General features: G+C 40.9%; 1 pseudogene; it reads left to right on the forward strand.

Moving 5' to 3' along the window:
* LOC140916640 (calreticulin-like) lies at window positions 1–20,681 on the forward strand (annotated as a pseudogene).
* The last annotated feature ends 762 nt before the right edge of the window (window positions 20,682–21,443 follow it).

The following is a 21,443-nucleotide window of genomic DNA, read 5'->3' on the forward strand; positions in this document are numbered from 1 at the left end:
ATGACGTACTGGCTCTTGCCAGTATGCCGTACCAGACTGTACCGGCTTACTTTCACCTCTGCCAGTTTAACAAAACCTTGGTTAAGTGAAGGTTGTTTGTATTATCTCATAGCAAAGCACCAAACATATTCAAGCCCTGTATTTCAAAGGTTTCTGAAGTCTCTCAAACCTTATGGAAAGGTGGAGTTGCAGTGTTGCAACATGAGTAGTGAGGTGCAAGTTAGAGCAGCCTTATGCTGGAGGCAGAGGAGCTGGGACAGTTTGTATAGTGGGGGTGCTGAGAGTCATTGAACCAAACTGTAAACCCTGTATATGCTGGCAACCACTTCAAGTCAGGGGGTGCGGCAGCATCCCCAGCACCCCTACTTCCAGCACCTATCCCTGAAGGGCAGGCAGGAACTCCATGGACCACCTTTGGATACTACTGTGCTAGATACATTAGAAAAGCTGATGAAGATGGATAAATTTGAAGGGTATAAACACCAAGGAGAGAGAAGAATTGTTTAGGTTATTCCAAGGTGGTAAAACTAGGAACTTGCGCAAAAGATATTTATGTTGAATATCAGGAAAAATTTCCTAGTAATATTACTAGACAGTGAAATAATCTACCAAAGGAAGTAGCAGAAACTCCTCTGTTAACTGTAAAGCGGATTGGACAGACCATTGAAAAATGTGCTATTAGGTGTATCATATATGCTCCCTTTCCTGCAAACACTTACACAATTGCCTAACTTGAAGCATGAGTAGTCCCACTGGAGTCAAGCTAATAATGGTTACTGTAAATAGTAAAGTGCAACTCCAACTTTCCCTAAGGTTTGAGAGACTTCAGAAATCTTTCAAATACAGGGCTTGGATAAGGGTGATGCTATGCTATAAGACAATACAAACAACCAAGGTCTTTGTTAAACTGAAGGTCAAAACAGTGGGGTATAACTGACTGATTCTGCCATGGATTGCATCCATCTTTTAGGCACCTGTTTTACTCATCTGACTACTGGTTTTGAAATCTACAGTACATGTAGATTTAACTGCCCAACTTTAAGTAACCCGATCTGAAAACTGCAGCTCCCCAGATATTGGTGACACATTTAACTGTTTAACTTCTTATTTCTTGATGCTTTTTCTGCAAGTTTTTGTGTTAACATCCCAAGTTATTAAAATATAACTTATTAATTTTATTATTAATTATTATTCATAAACAAGTATAACATACACTATGAGGTCATGTTTAAAGCACCGTTTTGTGAGCTGACACTTATCCAGTTTCTGCTAAAAACAAAGCACCATAAGACAGTAACATTTTCTGTACTAGACCAAAGCTTCTGTGCCTTTGAAACCCTCCTCCACCAGTTAGTATTTCCCTTTTTCTGTCCTCCCTGCTCCTTTTCAAGATGGCCCACTGTGTGATCCTTTTTGATTGGCCTCTGTGGCTTAATTATGCATCATTTCTAGCAAATAGGAAGGAGCCATCTGTTCAGAATGGGTACTAGTGTAGGGACCCTAGTGGCTGAGGAGAAGGATATTGAGGCTCTGTAACAGCTCTGAGGGGAAGCTGCTTTGCCACTGAAAATCTTTGTGTAAATTCAGCTAAACTAGTTCAGTAGAACCTCAGTGATGAAGCTATTTTGCTTGTGGGTCTTTGAGATAGGGATGGTGGTTGGAGCCTGATTGGCAAAAGTACCAGCTGCCACCCCAGCCCCTTGGAGCAGATGTAACATCCTGTGGTACTGGGGTATTTCAGAAAACAGTCTGAGGATGGGGCGAGTGACATTTTGATTCCCTTTCATCTCTCTCCTCAGGAATGTGGTGGCAGCTTCATCTGGTTCTTCCTCACTCTACGAATCATCTCTGTGTGTGAAATAATACTAACAACCATTATAACAACCCCCACTGTTCCTCAGACGTTCTTGTCAACTGCTGGAAATGGCCCACCTTGATTATCACTACAAAAGGTTTATCCTCCCCCTCCCACCCCACCCCACCCCACTCCGCTCTCCTGCTGGCAATAGCTCACCTTACCTGATCACTCTCATTACAGTGTATATGGTAACACCCTTTGTTTCATGTTCTCTGGGTATACAAATCTCCCCACTGTATTTTCCACTGCATGCAGCCGATGAAGTGAGCTGTAGCTCATGAAAGCTTATGCTCAAATAAATTTGTTAGTCTCTAAGGTGCCACAAGTCCTCCTTTTCTTTTTGCGGATACAGACTAACATGGCTGCTACTCTGAAACCTGTCATTATCATTAGAATTATACAAGGGTATTTTACGTCTGTCTGTGGATGATGTTTTGATAAATAGTAACTACATATATCAATGTCAAGTGGATTATGAAGGAGCCTGCTGCCTCCCTTCTCCTTGCTGCCCTGTAAGGACAGAGTGCACAGGGAATGGAAGGGTGAGTAGGGTCAGAGTTTCAATTTTTGAGGGTGTGTGTGAATATTGCTTCAGAATGACATTTGTTGTAGGAATTAGTGAGGGGGCAGATAGATGGATGACAAACACCTTCACCCTTCATATACATTTTGGGAGGAAAGAGGAAAGTGAAATCCTTCACCTGCTGGCACGTGTAATAATATCTTGTGATTTTTTTTGTACTAGTTATTTAAATATACAAAATGATTAAACAAATCAGTCCTCACAGTGGAGAGGAGAATAGTAATGGGTCCTGTGTCTCAGTTTTGACGCAAACAGATAAAATATCATAGAACTTTTTTTCCAATGTTTATTGCTATATGTTCCAAATAAATAAAAGGCATCAGCAATAAATGTCCCCCACCCATCCCTTCGCCCTGTACTCCCTTCCTTCCCTTTCCTAACTAAATGTGATTTATTCCTCTAGGACCGTGGTTTTCAGCCTGGGGTATGTGTACCTGAACTCTCACTGGGGGCACGTGAGACAAATCCTGTAATGGCAGACAACACATTTTAGTTAGTGAGATTTGGCAATCTAATTATAGGTATATTATGACCCTATCTCAGATGAGCGTATGCAGTAGACTACGTATTTGGAAAGGGGTACACAACCTAAAAAGTTTGAAAACCACTGCTCTAGAGTAAGCGTTTATATCTGTCTGGACTAGGTTTCTTAGGAGAGGCATAAAAGGGAGGGGGGAAATCTTACATTTAGAAGCCAGAGTTATGAAGATTTGAGTCTTCTTCTGTCCTAGCGGCAAAGAATCCTGTGGCACCTTATAAACTAATAGACATATTGGAGCATAAGCTTTCGTGGGTGAATACCCACCTCGTCGGATGAATGACATGCAATATCCATGAAGTGGGTACTCACCATGAAAGTTTACGCTCCAATACGTCTGTTAGTCTATAAGGTGCCACAGGACTCTTTGCCGCTTTTACAGATACAGACTAACACGGCTACCCCTCTGATACTTTCTTCTGTCCTGTTATCTCCCATCTCCAGGCCTTCTCCTCTGCTCATATGTCTTATCCCATGGATATTTTTGGGGTGCATGGCTGAGCAGTAAGATATTCCCCTCCTTTTGCTTCCTTCCCCAGGAGATGTGCTTTTACACAGGGAATTTATTCTGGAACAAGGTGTTCCTTTTTATGAAAAGGTGAAATGCTTTTGTGGTATTTAGCACTGTGACTGAGATGCTGCTCTGAGAATGTTTTGAGATCTGGTTGATTCATCAAGTTATTTATTTAGCCCCTTTTAACAGTGCTAGTCCCATGTCCAGGAGGATAATCATGTAAAAAGGCAGACAAATAACTGAACATAAACCAACAGCCACTGGTGATCCTTTGAGGACTAAGAAGAAATTGTCTGGTGTTGTAGTGCGAGTTAAATGCAGAGTATGATGATGCTCAGTTAAACATTCTTGAGTGGCTCTCTTCTTTACCAAATCTAATTACAGGTCTCAAGGGAAACACATTTAAAGGGAAACTGTAAAGTAGTTTAGCTTTATAAAATTTGCATAGATTTAAAGATTTTTTTTAATGGCATTTAAAAGGAGGAATGTGATTGACTTAAGATGTCCTACTTGATTGCACATTAGCTAGCAGATACAAGAAATGTAAACATACATTTTATTAAATCAATAACCCATTTCACAAAGTGCACTTCTCAGTTTGCTGAAGTGATTTGGCATTCAGAAATTCAGGGATCTACACTAGGCCTTTCACTTGGACGAGGGCCAAGGTGCTCGTGCAAAACTTTCATCTGCATACATCACATTGCACAGTTGGGATCTGATACTGCAAGACCTGCCTGGGCAGATGCCTAAGTCAGTGGGAGTTTTTTGCACACAGTTTGCAGGACTGAATTATTTAGGGAATAAAATTAAACAAAACAGAAAGATCACTTATTACCAAAATGCAATTGAGACAATATCAATTATAGGAGCATTCTACAGTGTGCTTGTATTTGGACTGAACTCAAATCTGATAGCCTAGATTTTAGAATGCATGCACAGCCGGTTGTATTCATTCATTGATGAAAATGATACAACACAAGTCCAAAAATGAACATATTCCTTAACAATATCTGGACACTGTACTCTGCTCTGCTGCACACTAGGCAAGTCATTCTAGGCCAGATCTTCAATAGGAGGAGGGCCTTAGCTTCTCTCAATACATCAGTTTACTCATCTGCAAAGAGGGAACAATAAAATGTACTTGCCTCACTACTGCAGTGAGGATTAATTAGTTAATGTTGTAAAGTACTTGTTAGATAGAAGTCCAAAATATTATAAATGAAATTGATCTAAGCTTGCAAAAATCATCCACACACGGGCCTTTATCAACAAGAATACAGGTCCAAAAGGTTCATATGCCTCTGAAGAAAAAGAGATATAAATAGTTTATCTGAAGGCCTTTTCTTATAAACAGGATGCATTTTTAGGTGTTTTTAGAAGAAGGTAAGCCTGTGTGACAACCTGCTCTCAGGAGACTTGTATCTTTAATAAAAATACATGGGGACAATGCATTCCTTGAATTGTGTTATTGTACATAGAGTTCTCAGTTACTTTTGCTACATTAGAACTCGTTTTGAGAATTTTCCAGCCAAAGTTATTTTTTTTCTTACTAAAATAAGTTTTTTAACTGACCGGCATCTTACATGAGTCTGGGGGTTGTATGTCATACCGCTTCTTAAATCTTTCCTGGATTGCCATCGTCTCTCGTCACAACACATATATACTATACAGCTATCCCCTACAGCAGAGATTCTCAATCTTTTTCTTTCTGAGGCCCCCTCAATACACTATAAAAACTCCACGGCCCACCTGTGCCACAACAACTGGTTTTCTGCATATAAAAGCCAGGGCCGGCATGAGCAGGTAGCAAGCAGGGCAATTGCCTAGGACCTAATGCCACAGGGCCCCCCCCCCCGCATAGCTAAGTTGCTCTGGCTTTCACTTTAGCCCTCGGTGGCAGGGCTCAGGGACCCAGGCTAGGGTTGCCAACTTTCTAATCCCACAAAATCGAACACCCTAGCCCTGCCCCTTCCCTGAGGCCATGCCTCCTGCCCTGCCCCCCACTGACTACATTCCCCACACTTGGTGGCTCGCTCTCCCCCACCCTCACTCACTTTTACTGGGCTGGGGCAGGGGGTTGGGGTGCAGGAGGGGGTGAGGGCTCTAACTGGAAGTGTGGGCTCCGGGGTGGGGCCAGAAATGAGGGATTCAGGGTGCAGGAGGGGGCTCTGGGCTGGGGCAGGGGGTTGGGGTGCGGGATGGGGTAAGGGCTCCAGCTAGGGGTGTGGGCTCTGGGGTGGGGCTGGGGATGAGGGGCTTGGGGTGCAGGAGGGGCTCCAGGTTGGGGGGTGGGGCAGAGGGGTTCAGAGTGCAGGAGGGGGCTCTGGGCTGGGGCAGGGGGTTGGGGTACAGGGGGGTGAGGGCTCCATCTGGGCGTGCAGGCTCTGGGCGGGGCCAGGGATGAGGGGTTTGGGGTGCAGGAAGGGGTTCCAGGTTTTGGGGGGGCTCAGAGCTGGAGAAGGGGGTTGGGGCTCGGGGGTTGGGGATTGGGCTTACCTCTGGCGGCTCCCAGTCAGTGGCGCAGTGGGGGGCTAGGGCAGACTTCCTGCCTGTCCTGGCACCGCAGACTATACTGTGTCCCGGAAGCGGCCAGCAGGTCCGGCTCCTAGGCGGAGGCATGGCAGGTGGCTCTGTGCACTGCTCTCGCCCACAAGCAGTGGTCCCGCAGCTCCCATTGCCCGTGATTCCTGGCCAGTGGGAGTGTGGAGACAGTGCTTGGGGCAGGGGCAGCGCACTGAGACCCGTGCTCCCTCACCCCACAAAAGCCGGACCTGCTGGCTACTTTCGGGGCACAGCGCTGAGCCAGGACGGGTACGGACTAGCCTGTCTTAGCGCCGCAGCACTGCTGACTGAACTTTTAATAGCCCGGTCGGCGGTGCTGACCAAAGTCACCAGGGTCCCTTTTCAACTGGGTAGTCTGGTTGAAAACCAGACACCTGGTCACCCTACCCCAGGCTTCAGCCCTATGCAGTGGGGCTTTGGCTGTCTGCCCTGAGCTCCAGCAAGTCTAATGCTGGCCCTGCTTGTAGGACCCCCTGAATCCTGCTCCCAGCCCCACAGGGGGTCCTAGATCTCTGATTGAGAATCACTGCCCTATAGCATATCTTTGTCACATTTTATTTTTGCCAGTGCTCTTGGCAATTGTCCACTTGATACCCTATGTTTACTTTCATTATTGATTTTGCCATCTATGAATAAAAATAAAAATAATTACTACCTTAGGGCCCATTCCTGAAGGCCTTACTCAGGCAATGCTCTCACTGAAACCAATGGGGCTTGATTCTCCTCTCACTCGTCTTCACACCAGTATGAGAGGCAAATAAAACTGAAATTTGCAAAGCTGTGAATTCCATATACGTCCAACATCATGGGCTGACTTCCGCACTTATTTACACTTGAATAAATCACTTAAATAAATACACCTGAATAAATCAATCGTAATGAGAGGCAAAAATTATCCTCGTGTGTGAGACCAAACAACAATTAGTTGCCTTCATGGTGCAGAGATGGATAAGTTAATATCAGGGTGCTTCTTAACAAAACCTGTGCCTTGAAATAGATTAAATTTCTTGTCTGATCTACCTATATAAGTTCCTTTAATCTGGGATTGAAGAACTATCTTCTTACTTTGTGGATAGGATTGGAAGGCATGAGTCACTATAGCCTTATTTGGTGGCTTCTATTGTTTTAATATTTGCACCATATTTTTATAAAACTACATGGTAACTTTATCTTTATAACAAGTACATGTTGAGGGGGGTGTTGCTTTTGTTTGTTTTGTTTGTTTTTTGGTTTTGTGGTTTATGTAAAAGTGCACGGTTGGTAACATCCTGTGTAATGTTTTACACTGCACAAGCTTTTACCTCAGTTTCTAATTTCATATTAATAATAGTTTAGTCTAATGAGTAACATCTTTGTCATTTGTTCTAAGTATTTGCTCTTCTTTTTGAAGTTAGTCTTATTAGTCCTCTCAGCCACAAATAGGTGTGTGATTTTTTTTATGCCTTGGTACACACAGAGACATACAGAAGACACAAAGGCATATTATTCAACTGGAATTTTTACTTCAGTGCAACCTGGCTGTGCTATCCACCATTACAAGGGGAGGCAAATGGGCATAATTTCCTTAATCCCTCCCACCATCACCCCTTCTCTTATGTTTAGCATTTTAAAATGTTTGGAGAATGTTAGCTGGATGGTACACAACTTGCAGCTGACATGGGTTTCAAAAATGTAAGAGACACATTATTGTCTGCCCTTAAACCTTTTATTGTTTAGAACAATGATTTGGAGCATTGCAACTTTATCAAGGGAAAAGGCTGAGAAATGATCCAATGTTTCAAAGGAGTATTGTCACTAATAGCTAACCACAAGCATCACATCCTGTATTTTTCCACAGTGATTTCTTTATTTGTTGAAAATATTCACTTTGTTCAGATCTTAACTGATTCTGCAATATCAATTTTTTAAAAAAAGTTGGCCCACATATATAAGTGGCTTCCAAAACACTTGAATTTTATCCAGTTGATATTCACAGTTGGTGGGGCTAAGCTTTAGCGGTTTATTACAATTTGGAAAAACCTAATTTTTGTTTCTTTTTTCCAGTTGGATGGCAGAAGCGACGGACTAAATCTAAGCATAAATCTGATTATGGTAAATTTCAGCTCACAGCAGGAAGATTCTGAGGAGATGAAGAAAAGTATAAAGGTAAGCTATATAGCATTTTATGATCTGAACAGACTAAAAAATTATATTTCTAGGGATTTAGCCCTATTCTTTCATTGCATCCTCTATTCTTTTTCCTCCATTGCTCACAGTAACAAAAATGTGCCTGTTAAAATTAAATTTCAGTCGTATCAATTTAGGCCTTGACTACACTTAAAATAGATTGACCTAGCTATGTTACTCACGTGTATGAAAAATTCACACCTCCTAATGCCATGGCTCATCCCACAGCTCTGACCTAGGCTCCGCCCCCACTCTACCCCTTTCCCCAAGACCCCACCCCTTCCCCACCTCTCCCCACCCCCACTCCACCCCCGCCTTTTCCCACCCAGTTCCCCCCATCCCCTGAGCACATTGAGTCCTCGCTCCAACCTCCCAGCTTCCTGCACGTGGGGAGGGAGTTGGAGGCACTGATCTGCAGGGCCTGCTGGTGGGCGGGACGCACAGGGGTGGGGGCTTGAGGAGAAGCTGTTGGGGGGCTGCCGCTGGGTGCTCAGCACCCACCATTTTTTCCCCATGGGTGCTCCAGCCCCAGAGCACCCATGGAGTCAACGCCTATGACTGTAGCGCTTTAGAGAAGATGCTATCAACGCCAGCAGGAGTGGTTCTCCTGTCAGCCTAGGTACTCCACCTCCTCAAGAGGTGGTAAGTAGGTCGACAGAATTCTCCCATCATACTAGCGCGGTCTACACCGTGGATTAGATTGGATTAACTGCGTCGTTCATGGGTGTGAATTTTTCATATGCCTGAGCAACATAGTTATACCGATCTGAATTTCCCAGTGTAGACTGGGCCTCATTGACCTCAGATGGTGTTGTGGGTACTCAAAACTTCTGAAAAATAGGTCCAGATATGATGTAAGACACAAGGAGGGTTCTAACTTAACTTCTAGACAGCAGTCTGTAGAAACTAGACTTTGAGGTCCCATACCTCATTCTGAAAGATGAAACAACTCAAAGAAACAAGAAAAGTTAGGACTTGCTGTTGCTCTTTATAACCTCCAGAGTAGAGAGCACTAGGTCAATGGAAGAATTCTCCCATTGACCTAGTTACCATCTCTCAGGGGGGTGGATTACCTACACTGACAGGAGAATTCCTCCTATCAGCCTAGGTAGCATCTTCACTGAAGCACTACAGGAGTGCAGCTGCACTGTTTTAAGTGTAGACAAGCCCTTGAAAGGAGTTAACTCAAGTGTAGATAACTCAAGTGAAGACACAGCCAAGTGTTAGTAGTGCCTGCAGGAAGCAAGTACTGCCTCAAGGCATTAGAACGAGGAAATGTATCAAAGAGTCTCTTGCTGGTGTATCTTGAAATATTAGCAGGTGAGAGAAGCATTCATGTGGCTTTGTTTAGGTAAGTGTATTTCCATGTGCAATCATTAAATTTCATATTCAATTCTATTTCTGAGTGCTCCAGTATGGCTAATGCCAAGCATGCAAAAATCATGAGACAGGTGCCAAAAGATCATGACATCATCTTAAAAACGATGAGGTGTTTTAAAAATATATATATATTTTGAATTATTTTTGTTAGCCTTCTGTTTTCTGATCATTTAGGGTTCACTTGGGTCATGTTTTCAAGTTTTTCTTCACAACCATGAGGGGTAGACATTTATTTATTTATTTATTTATTTAAATTAAAGCTCAGATTCTCATGCAATCTCTTGATTCCCAAAGTTGGAGCTTTACAAAAGAATATCACAAGAACTGGCAACACTGGCTGCAGAGTCACATGCCTTAGGGCGGTTTGCCCTTTAGAGCAAGCAAAATTTGCAATGGATGACTGGAAAGGGGAAAAGAAGAGAAGAGAGGTTCCCAAGATGACTGGACCCATTGTCATCTGAAAGGGTGTGTGGGGAAAACTTTCATTCCACTTAACCTTTACCTTTCGGGTAGCATCTGAACAGGCCCAGTGGGTCTGGCAGCTCTTCTGTCTATGTCAAACAGCATGTGCTCAGAAGGACACACTGCATTCAGGGATATGGCTTCCCAGAGCACATGAAATTTGAATAGGATGTGCAGTTCAGTGATCTTAAATACAAATGTAATGATTGCACATTCAAATAAACTCAGCTAGTTTATTTTGCATAGTATGAAGCTTGCACACAGCTTGATAACAAGCAATGTTGAGCCAGTAAATGCACAGAGAGTACTCAGCCAGATTCACTGTCTGAGCAGTGCAGAGTGAGAGGAAATCACCCAGTTTCCCCAGGGATTCCTTCAGCATACAGGGGAGTCCCTAGTAGACATAGAGCTGGTATAGCCACCAGCTCTGCAGCCATGGTGTCAAGGATTTGTTGGGGGTGAGGTGAGGCAGAAGACCTTGGAGACTACCACAATCTCTATATCAGTGTTGGAGTAGAGCTGGCTAGAGAATCTGGGATCCGAACCAGCTCTATGATGGCTCCTCCTCTCTTGCTGAGCCAAGTATATCTTGGTCACAGAAGAGAATCTGGCCCATAAACTTTAGTGGTGTGTTAAATAAAAGCTTTGCTTTGTTTTTAGTGTTCTGGTGGCATTTCCCTCGTCTTCCCATGCTAATGGCTTCACAGACTTTTTTTTTTTTTAAACTACATTTTTGGTTGTTTATGTGGTGTTTGTTGTCTCTGCCCTTCTTATTCCCTCCCTATCCCCATATCTCCTGCTCAGTTACTTTTATGTTTCAGCCAGTTTGTGGGCATTAAGTAAATTCTTTGTCTAACTTTTAGATTAGAGTGTAACTTCCCTCTTGAATTGACATCATCATTCTGTGGCTCAGTAGCTACTGTGCTGAATAACAACATCCTTGGCTGGAGATGGAGTATCTTTAGTTACCAATACTTACAGACATATGGCCACATCCTCCTCTTCTCAGTTATTGAACTGATGTAAGTGAGAGGGGAATTTGACCCATACAGGGCAGTGATGGAAGTGGTAAATTATTAAGAGCCAGAAAGGACACTAAAGGGGTAAATGTAACTTTATGTAGAGGTTTTCTATATTTATATGTTTGATCTTACTGTATCTCCTCGTTATTGGTCTTCAGACTAGTCAAGATGCCAGATTTTATGCAAGATTTGAGCCCTTTAGTAATGACGGTCAGATTTTAGTAATTCCATTTACCGTAAAACATAAACAGAAGATTGACTGTGCTGGCAGATATATTAAACAGTTTCCTGCAGAACTTAACCAAGAGGATGTGCATGGAGAGTCTAATATTACATCATGTTTGGTAAGGTCTCTGAAAATTCTATGTCTGTTAGAAATGCTTGATAATGTCCATTTGATAAAATAATCTTATAATACATGTGAGTGACTGTAATCACATAGTTCACGAAATTTAAATTATATAATAACTGTCTATTGTCCTAGTACTGTCTGATCAACTAGGATCAATTTGGCCCTTAGTTAATAATTCTGTTGCTGCCTCAGACAGAATAGAATCCAGCACCCTCTTTCCTAGTTGTATTAGCTCTGTAGAGGTGAAAAGAATACAAAGTAATTTTTGTCCAGTCCTTGAGGTATGTATGTGTAACTCTGAGTACACAAGGAGCAGATCTGTTGCATTAAAAACATGCCATATTTATATAGTCATTTTTCAAAGCAGCACCACACTTTAAAAGAAATAACAGTGCATAGATTGATTAAAAAGTGACAAGGATGAATGTTACAGTAAAGTACAAAGATCTGAATGTTGCAAATTCCAGTGAAGGAGAAGAATTGTTTGTAGTGGTTCAAGGGGGTATAATAAAGAATAATTGTTTGAAAATGAGAAAAGGAGAATTTGAGCCGAATACCAGAAACCTTTTTCTAACAATGAAGTTACTTAGATTGTGGAATAATTTCTCAAGGGAATTGGTGAGAACCTGCATTACTTGGTCTGTTAAAACTGGATTGCATCAAGCATTGTGTATATACTGCAAGAAACAATCTTGCTTTTGCAGTTACATGGAGTAGATGAGTTAATAGCTTTTTCTACCCCTAAGTTCTCTGCTTCTGCGTTTTGTTTCTGAGTCTTAAAAATCTGACATTTTAAAATTAAAACCAATATTATCATTATCCAATGTTACAATATATTGAAACAAGAACTATAGGGCTATGTTCTAAAGCCCTTTCTCAGGGCCATGGTGTGCTCTGTGCATGTACAAAGGCAGGGAGGGCACAAGAAGACAACCCTGTGTTGCAGCTGACCAGTGTTGTCCTCTCTGTGTACCCTGAACACTGGGACTGTCCATGAATTGCCTGAGGTACAAGACACCCAAATGGGATGGGGAAGAGTGGGAAGAGGCTGGAAGGCCCTGCTCTCTATACATATACCCTGGCACTGAAAGGAAGTAGTTACAGGCACATTCCTCTTTGTATTGCAGAGCTCCAGGATCAATTCTGGGTCCCTGAAATCCCTGTGGGTAGTATTGCTATGCATCCTGCCAGCACGGGGCAGTGCCTCAATGCACATATGAGCGCTCATTGTTTACTCAGCCCTGACTCTGGCAAAACACACAGGGCTTAATATGGAGAGGTGCTGAGTAGCTGAAACTCTCACTGGGTCAAACCTTCCAGTCCTTAACTCTGGTAAACAATGAAACTCTATTGAAACTCCCCTTGGCTTCGTTATCAGGGTCTGGCCCATAGAGAACAAAATCTTAGGAACCTAATTTAACAGTTATCACAGTCTAGTTGTGGTTCCTCTAATTAGACCAATGGGGGATAAGCTGCTGCTCTTGTTTCTGATCCCATCATGCCAATCATTTATAGGGCATATTGATCTTCCAGGTACACCATCATTTTGCTTGGTACAAAACAAATCATCTCATGATTTTATTACAAATTTTAAAAGTATGGTTAGTTCATAACACCTCTACGTACACCTCTACAAGGCACCCAGCAGGCACAGTGATTTAAAATAATGCTATATCACATAACTAAGATCATTAGTCAAGCTATGAATGGCTAGGTTTACATGGGAATGGCTTAGAATGACAAAAGAAAATGTATGTTATATGTTTTTTCTGTGTATTTTCTGACTTTTGAAGTTAGTTTTTCTGAATGGCTATATAACAACTTATATAAGAATGCTTTAGCAATCACACGTGCTTTCCCTATTACATTATATATTATTTCCATTGCACTAACAACCAAAAGTACACACATACATATAGGAAGACACAGGGCTTGATCCTCCTTTTGCTTACAACAGTTGTGTGCCATTGGACCTGCATCTCTACTGCCTTGCACCTTGGGCCAGATCTTCAGCAGTTCAAACTAGTAGCTTCATTGACTTCAATGGAACTATGCCAGCTTGTACCAGCTGAGAATCTAGCTACTTATGAAATCATTTAGACATGTGCAAAGTGAATGCAGACTGAGTGCAAAACATTATCAATTCAGAATTGTGTAAGGCAATGGAGAATCAGGCCCATTGAATATAGGGGAGGTGCAACTGTATGAGAGCAAAATCAGGCACAGAGTCCTAGCTTCAAAGAGTTTAGAGTATAAGATGAGCAAGAGATTAAGGGTTGGGGAAAGGGAAAAAATAATGTGCAAACAGGGCCCCCAGACTTTAACCTTTTGATCTGCAGTCAGGTCCATTCAATTAGTATATTGAATATAGGCTTGGCAGAATTTGATTTTTATTTTTTATAATTTTGATAAGACAAGATTGATGTTTATTTTTAAGCTTTTTTTATTTTTTCAATTTAAATGTTCACAGTTGCACAAAATTATGGGTTTTAAGTATGTTTTAAAATGTATTGATTTAAATTTTCACAGTTGTGGGAAATTATATATGGTCAGACAGTAATTATTTAATGACAGTAGACATTAAGATTCAAAAAGTTAAAGCTTTATTATAACTGTTAAAATACAAATTGTCAACATCATATGTCAAAACATACAAAGTAAATATCCTTAAATCAAAATCTAATGCGTTCTTAAGCAGCATTTTTCTTAATTTGCCTATCTGATATTTTGATTATTGTTACTGGAAATATTTTTTCATCAGTTTGTGTGTATAGTGACATTGACTTTTACTGACAGTCACCAATAAAAATCTATTCCTTTCAAGCCTAGATATAATGCTTTTGTTTATACATTTAGAACACTAATGCAAATTGCTTGGATAATTGAAGTTTTGTGACATCCTTTATGCCAGATATATGTGGATCTGGAACAAAGAAGGTGCAGGTCATCTTTAATTACAAAAGACAAGAACCACTTAATCAACAAAGATATCAGATGCAAGGTACAATAAGTGTATTCTAGTATTAAAGAGACACTCCCAACTTGCAATCTGTTTAATTTTTAAAAATGGATTAAAAGTAATTTCAGGTACTATTCCTGCCCTAAGTCCTCATGCCAAATTTTTTGATTTTACATTAAAGTTTCCTATTTTTCTCTCTTCTATTCCTTTGTGAACAACAGGGTAAACCGTTATGTAAAGGATAGATTGTGCTTTTGGCACAGCCCTGGATATAGAGCAGAGTATACCTGCATTGCCTCAGGAGGAGCACCATGAAGGCATTTACCTGAGAGACACCCTTCTGAGAGAGTTCCTCCAGAGCAACCTTTTTACCCCACTGTAGAGCAAGTATGCTGAGTGAGCCCTTTACAAGACAAAGTACACTCCCTATAGAGCCATACTGGCCCAAGTCAGCTGACTCAGGCTCACAGAACTTGGGCTGCAGGGCTAAAAATTAGTGTAGATGTTTGGACTTAGCTTGGAGCCTGGGCTCTGAAACCCCTCGGTCTCAAAGCCCAGGCACCAGACTCAGTCCGAACCTCTACACTGCTATTTTTAGTCCTACAGCCTGAGCCCCACAAGCCTGTGTCAATTAAACCAGGCATTGAGACTTGGTGCCGTAGGTTTTTTATTGCAGTGTTGAGTACCCTAAGTCCACCTTTGCACCCTTTCCCCCTCCTAAGCCGCATGGGGTGCAAAAAGCCAGACATCAGAAACTGACAGTGCTGTCAAATGCACAAGGTAAACACTCTGAAAAAATAGAAAAATCTCTTTAATCTTTCTTGTATAATAATCTTAGGTTTTACTTGTAACTTAACAGGTACAAAATTTTCAGACAGAAGTGTAATTTTTAAGTTGACATTGTTCCCTTAAGGGTCCAGTTTCTGTCTTCAGTTTCACCTGTGCAACCCCACTGAAGTCTTGTTTGAGTTAAGAAATTTAATCTACAGTGACATCTACCAGTGTGTGTACAAACCCCACACTGGGCCTGAAGGGGTTAACGGACAATACTGGGACCAGGTAGCCCTGCCTCTCCAGACCTGCAGAGCATGCTCCAAGTGGAGAAGATGTTGAAAAGGGAGCAACAGAGCCCAGAAGGGGAAAGGCTGGGGAGGAAGACTGACCTACCCTGAGGGCTCCTGGACAAGGGTATTGGACAAGCCTCCCCACGAAGAACAAGACTGTATGCTGACCCCAGCTGGGTCTGAAAGTTTAGTTTTCTTTTTTCTTTTCTTTTTTTTTTAACCTTATTTTGGACTTGGAGCTGGGGGAGAGAAAGAGAGGGTAGGAACTGACCCAACTCAGGGCACTCTGCTGACCCTCTTTGGGCCCTGGGTTGGAGCCTGGTGGAGTAGGAGGGCCCAGGCTCCCCTACCAACTGCCCCTACTGCAGAAGGGGCATCAGCCTTATGCCCACCTCACTCTGGTTTTGGTAAGAAGAGGGACTGAATTGAAAGACCTCCCAGCTGGGAGCCGGCACTAGGCATGCTAATCACTGGGCCATCTAGCCCACAGAGGACTCTTATGCAGTGAACATTAAATGGGAAGCTGAAGACAAGTGTTACATTTCCTTTAGGGCTGTCAAGCAGCTAAAAAAATTAATCACAATTAATTGGATGATTAATTGTGCTGTTAAACAATAATAGAATACCATTTATTTAAATATTTTTGGGTGTTTGCTATATTTTCAAATATATTGATTTCAATTACAATGCAGAATACAAAGTGCATAGTGCTCACATTATATTTATTTTTATATATTTGCACTGTAAAAAAAACTAAATAAATTGTATTTTTCAATTCACCTAATACAAGTACAGTAGTGCTATCTCTTTATCATGAAAGTTGAACTTACAAATGTAGAATTATGTATAAAAAATAACTGCATTCAAAAATAAAACAATATAAAACTTTAGAGCCTACAAGGCCATTCAGTCCTACTTCTTGTTCAGCCAATCAGTGAGACAAACAAATCTGTTTACATTTGTAGGAGATAATGCTGCCCCCTTCATGTTTACAATGTCACCTGAAAGTGAGGATGTCGTACCAATAAAATAAAAACCAGCAGGATCTTATTAAAGGGAAAAAAGGCAAAATACCACATTTATTGTGAATACAGGAAGAATCATAGTAAGCAGTTAGTTATAGCTATAACATTCCATTCAATCTCATATTTATTCTCACATTCATTCATACAAACACACACACACACACAGGTTCTGCAAGGTTGTTATCATAGTTACCAGCCTTAGAGTTGCTCATGCCAAGTCACTGGCCAGGTGGCCTGGACATGAGGAGGGAGCAGGGCCTTGTCAGATGCTCATCTGATGCTCCTGGAAGTTGGTTTGCAGAATCAGACCCCAAAGTTCTCACTTTTTAGAGTCTATTTTTATAGGAATTTCTTCCTATGCCAGTCTATGGGAATTGCTTCATCATGCTGTTGCTGAATCAATCAGCAGATAGCACATTCCTGACGGCTCCAAGATGTTATCTTGTTCTTTGGTTCTCCCATTCTTGAGGCTGTTGGGTGGATTCCAGTCTGCCCTCCGGGTGGGGTCCTCTGGTTATTTCCACTTGACACCTTCTTCAGCCGATGGACACTGGATTCTTAGGCTGGCACCTCCCTGATCATTCAGTTATTATCCACACCAAGCATCCATCCACATACATCCTCTATCTCTATTTTAATCACAATTGTTAATACAACAAAAGGGTGGGGAGTCTCTGGGTGCTGTTTCTGTTGTTAGAGTATTGCTTTGAGTCTCTCTCTCTTGTGAATTGCTTTGAGAACAGACTCTGTCTTAGAATGTACTAACACAGTTAGCAGCTTGCAAGTTTCACACATAGAGGGAGAGAAACAATACCAAAAACCAAGAGACCTCTTAATTAGTAATACCCTGGAATTTAAACTCTGGGGAATCAAACTCATTTGTGATTTTAATACAGAACTTCTTTAATATGATCCAACAAGGACAGGAATTCACATGACACTGTTGTAGATGGTGTTGCAAGATATTTACGTGCCAGATACGCTGAAGATTGATATGTCCCTTCATGCTTCAACCACCATTCCAGAGGACATGCGTCCATGCTGATGATGGGTTCTGCTCAATAACAATCCAAAGCAGTGCAGACTGACGCACGTTCATTTTCATAATCTGAGTCAGATGCCACCAGCAGAATATTGATTTTCTTTTTTGGTAGTTCGGGTTCTGTAGTTTCCACATCGGAATGTTGTTCTTTTAAGACTTCTGAAAGTATGTTCCACATCTCATCCCTCTCAGATTTTGGAAGGCACTTCAGATTCTTAAACCTTGGGTCCAGTGCTGTAGCTATCTTTAGAAATTTCACATTGGGACCTTCTTTGCATTTTGTCAAATCTGCTGTGAAAGTGTTCTTAAAATGAACATTTTCTGGGTCTCAGAGTAACAGCCATGTTAGTCTGTCTTTGCAAAAAGAAAAGGAGTACTTGTGGCACCTTAGAGACTAACCAATTTATTTGAGCATGAGCTTTCGTGAGCTACAGCTCACTTCATCCATTCATTCATTCTTTCTGGGTCATCATCCGAGACTGCCATAATACAAAATATGTGGCAGAATGTGGGTAAAACAGAGCAGGAGACATACAATTCTCCCCCAAGAAGTTCAATCATAACTTTAATTAATGCATTATTTATTTAATTAGCATCATCAGCATGGAAGCATGTCCTCTGGAATGGTGGCCGAAGCAAGAAGGGGCATACGAATGTTTATCATATCTGGCACGTAAATACCTTGCAACACCAGCTTCAGAATGCCATGTGAACGCCTGTTCTCACTGTCAGGTGACATTATAAATAAGAAGCAGGCAGCATTATCTCACATAAATGTAAACAAACTTGCTTGTCTTAGTGATTGGATGAACAAGAAGTAGGACAGATTGGACTTGTAGGCTCTAAAGTTTTACATTGTTTTGTTTTTGAGTTATTTAACAAAAAATCTACATTTGTAAGTTGCACTTTCATGATAGAGATTACATTACAGTATTTGTATTAGGAGAATTGAAAAATACTATTTCTTTAGTTTATCATCTTAACAGTGCAAATGTTTGTAAAAATCAAAAATAATAATAAAGTGAGCAGTGTATACTTTGTATTCTGTGTTGTAATAAAAATCAATATATTTGAAAATGTAGAAAAACATCCAAAATATTTAATAAATTTAAATTGGTATTCTATTGTTTAACAGATCGCGATTAATCACTATTAATTTTTGTGAGTTAATTGCATGAGTTAACTATGATTAATCGACAGCCCTAAGTTAATTTGTAAAACACTCAAAGTAAATTAGCATTAAGACATGAAAGAACAAATTTTAGCTATTTGTGTTGACATTCCGTATATAAATGGGTCAAGCTGGTGGATAGACTGGTGTTTTCATGCCCATGTTTTGTATTTCCTTAAGATTTACATTTTGGTATGATGGTGAAGAGGGCCAGCCAGCTATTTGGAACATTGCACTAGAAAACTGGCACCTAGAGCCATATTATAACTTTAATGTACTTTCCTTTTTTTGTTCTGAATGATGTGTACACACAACCGTACTCTGATCATTCATTCAGATGGTACTTATGAAGTAAAGATTGATAACCAAAAAAAAAAAAAAAATGGAATCTGGTCATCTAGAAGAAGACTGGGAATTCTCACCTTCTAAAAAGATAAAGATCCTGATACAAAGAACCCTGAAGACTGGGATGAAAGGGAAATGATTGAGGATCCTGAAGACAAGAAACCAGCAGTAAGGGAATAATGAATAGCCATATTTCACTCTGGATATCATGACTATGGTAATTATTACCTTGAGGTCTCTTAATTTTTCTATATACATTTTAAAATAACCTGGTCTAGACTGGCTGATCTATATTAAACCTACCAGGCAAATTACATCTTTGCATACATTCTTGCTATTTTCACTGATGTCAATGGGACTTGCAGCTGTATGTCTGACTGCTGAATTTGATTTATGGGCACTCTTAGCGTATTTTGCTTACACTTTTCTCTTAATTTGTGTAGGCAGGATGGAATCCTAGACATCAATGATAGAGAAGATGAATCATTTAGTCCACCTCCTGCTTATAAATATGTAATAACAATTCATTAATTCACTAATTCTGGCTTGCTTACAAGATTTAAGAAGGGATAGTAAACAAATGGCACATAAATGGTCATGATCAAACCCAGTGTTGCTTGAGTTTCTCTTTAGCGAAACTGCTATTTTAATAATGTCACTGCTTTCATTTTGGAATGAGTCTATATTTTCCAGGAGAAAATTAAAAGTTAAATATTGTTGTGTTAGTTTCAGTTTGGGGTTCATAAGTCTTGACTGTGTCTGTGTTTGTGTGCAGTTATTACAGGTGATTACGAAGGTCAAATGTTAAATGTAGAATAATGTAACAAAATTCAAAGTGACTTGCTACTGTGAAGAAGTCTGTAGGACAGACCAGGAAAAGCATGACCTTGTTGCAGGGCTTCATGGGGCCTGATTTAGCCTTTGAGTTCTATTGACACAAGCCAGTAAAACCCGAATTCCAGGCCCCCCAGTGGCGGAAAGTCTACTAGGAGCAGAGATACAGCAGCCCAAGCTTCCTGAAGTTCAGGCTCTGCTGGAGGACTGGGGCCAGGCTGACCTGAAAACGTACTGACTGAGGCCCTCTGTTGGACAGCCCATGCTCGCAGCACTCTTACAAAGGCCTGGCTGCCATTTAGCACTACTAGTTTCTTGTGGTGGTACCACCGCATGCCCGTCACTAAATTGCAGTCCCTCCATCTCAGCTGCTTCCATGGTTTCAGGGAATCAAATAGCACCTCTATTTTACCTGTAGGGGTTAATCTGACTCAGATTTCAGTTAATCAAAACTCAGGATATGGTGGAGGAAAGTGGCACCTGTCCAGATAAAAATATGAAAGGTAATGAAGTTACTGGTTAACCCAGTTAGCAAACAAATCTTTATTATGAACAAAGGCACACATTTGAGAGAAAATTGGGTATTGTGTAAATCTGTTCCCATGTGAGCAGTAGCATTCATTCATTCATTCACAACAAATATATTTTTAGAACTCTTAGCCTGACACGTAAATATAATTTCAGGACTGGGACCAGCCAGAACACTTTCCTGGCCCAGATGTCAAGAAGCCAGATGACTGGGATGAAGAAATGGATGGGGAATGGGAACCACTGATGATCTCAAACCTGGATTATAAGTAAAACATTGTTGCATATCCTTACTGTGATTAAGGAAAATAATAGATTCAATACGTAATGGAAATAATATCAGGTCCATAAAACTCTAATCCTTAGACTGTGGAAGAGACAGTACAAGTTTTTCTAAATCTCACAGTTAATGCTTAATAAATATTGAATCTCATTTGTCTCATTTGTATTGTGAACTCCTTGGGAGCATGGCCTCTGCCTTTTCTACAGCCAGACTCTGTCATCTTTACTCATGTTAAAATCACCCAGTGATCTGTAAAGCTAGCTGAGTTCTTTCCTATTTGAATATCATCATCAGTAATTTTGACCCATCTGAAGTTTATTATCTGTAGGTTAAAATTCACCATGCTCTTCAGTTACACCTTAACTACACCTCATTAGTAGTAGTACACCTCATTTGGTTCAAGGTTACTTGTGATAATGTGTAAACAGGTAAAAACTCACCCTGATGTTCAGATCCCAGGGTGAGTTTTTAGGGACAGAGAATTTAAAAACACTGTTTTACTTGTAAGCTTAGGGAATTGGATCTGAAAGCTATCGTGGGACAGTGAACATGATGCTCCATGGCCTGGTTTTCACATTGTCACTTTTCAAAGTAGAACCATACTTCAAATATTTTTTCCTGTGTTTGCCTTAAAACAATTAGAATGCTTTTACAATTGCCTCTAGAAGTTCATTCAGGAAAGGATAAATAAAGTCATATTTTATGAGTGGCCTGATCTTTACGGTTATAGCTGTTCAATTCCAACTGTGAAG

This window comes from Lepidochelys kempii, chromosome 8, assembly GCF_965140285.1.
Source record: "Lepidochelys kempii isolate rLepKem1 chromosome 8, rLepKem1.hap1, whole genome shotgun sequence".
NCBI lineage: Eukaryota > Metazoa > Chordata > Testudines > Cheloniidae > Lepidochelys > Lepidochelys kempii.